The following is a 1840-nucleotide window of genomic DNA, read 5'->3' as shown; positions in this document are numbered from 1 at the left end:
TTAAGAGGAGGTATTTAACTATAGAATTATTATTGAATTAAATAATTCCTATCATGTCTGTTGAGCTTTTTCATACCAAAATATTGTTTCCCATTTTAAGATCTCTGTGTGAAAATTGGAAGGGAATACAGATACTGACATTTTAAAAACCCCTAAATCTTCATCAGATACTAAAAGGCTTCTAATGACAGATCTGAAAAAATTTCCATTCAGTATATTGGAGAAGGGGGTTATGTATTATTTCAAAATTTAAAACCAGAACACAATATAGTACAACATACAATATAGTACTTGATTGTACTACACATGCATAATATTGTTTTAGTATTCAATTTTTTTAAATTAAAAATCAAGCAGGTTATAACTGCTGTGAAAAAAACATGTGTGTACCTCATTAGGTTGCATTTAACTGCTATAACAAAACTAGACAAATAAATACATGCAGTCTGCAAGTCTTAAATTTACTATGTCAGAGAATTAAAAAAATACTTTAAAGCTTTACTAATTTTTTTTTTCATTTTCTAAAACATTTGTCTCTCTAATTTGCTTCTCTGTTACACTTTCACAATATGCATTTCTGGGGCAAAACCTATCCTAACAGGTTTCTTGTATATCTTCAGTGTAGCGATTATTTTTGCACAATGACTGTTAAATCCTTGATTATGTTGTGGGAAAAATGTAATGAAGATATCTAGCACCTCGTTTGAGAAGGAATAGCTGTTGTGTTGTTAAACGTTCAGTGGTGGTGCTTATGCTTATGCTTACCTTTCTGAGGTAAGATGTTAAGAAGGAAATTTGTATATCGTTCAGCTGCTATACTGAAAGTTACAAATTCATGGCTGATGCTAGGTGCGTTTGATTCTTGCGGCCATGCAGCGTGACAGGAATGCAGGTTAGAGGGCAGAGTTAATGGTCTTGCTGGTCTGGATTGCTTATGGTCCTAATCTCTGTGATTTTTCATCTCTGTGATGCAGAAAACTACAGAACTTGCTTTGTCTGTTGAGCAGTTCACACTGCTTCCTAATGACCAAGGCATGTCAAAACCAATTCCATAACATGATGTCGTCATCTAGTATTTACCTTTTGCTGGTGCAGCGTGAGCCAGGCATGGGTGTTGGCAGAACTGCTTGGGTCAGTTCTGTGTGACAGCGGGATTCACTTTATTTTGGTATCTGTTGCCTTTATAATACATGCCCGTCATAAGAGAAGTGTCTGCCATGCTGCAGCTGGGAGTCTAGCCCTCTAATGGATCTATGATATGAAGTGCTAAGTGAATGAATTATGGTGATTCAGAAGGGTAGGAATTCTTAGATTTGTTATTGCGGTGAGTTGTTTTCTCCTCTCACTTGATGCAGTAGTGCTGTCCATCACTGGTGTGGTACCCTGTATGAGAAATTAAAGAGTGGATGCCTAATACCTGCAAACAGATCTTTCATTTTGTAATCTATGACAAGCTGACAGAACATGAGAAAACGTGATGGCCTTTCTGCTTCAGACATATCTATCTGTCTGGGTGTGAGTACCTTGTCTGTGACAGCAGCCAGCTCGGAAAAAAGTTCATGTGATGGTTAGATACGCATGGATATGCCTGTGCATCTCCAAATTAGATGTATAAAGTATTGTGGACAAACTTTTTAAACCAAGTGTGTTGTCACAGGTCTTTCCTGAACAGTTTATGAACTTGATCTCAATCTACTGGCACTTTGAATTCTGGGCTTTTCCAAGCTGTATGGAATGGTGAAGCAAGGTTTATTCTCGTTGCCGTATTCTCTGGGAGTGGACTTTTTGTTTATTGCATATTCTTAGAAGTGAAATTCTGAAGCCCAGATAGTTGTACCCT

The sequence above is a fragment of the Aptenodytes forsteri genome, unplaced genomic scaffold (genome assembly GCF_000699145.1).
Source record: "Aptenodytes forsteri isolate BGI_AS27 unplaced genomic scaffold, ASM69914v1 Scaffold54, whole genome shotgun sequence".
Classification (NCBI taxonomy): domain Eukaryota; kingdom Metazoa; phylum Chordata; class Aves; order Sphenisciformes; family Spheniscidae; genus Aptenodytes; species Aptenodytes forsteri.
The sequence above is the reverse complement of the archived record's forward strand: the minus strand, read 5'-3'. Positions refer to the sequence as shown.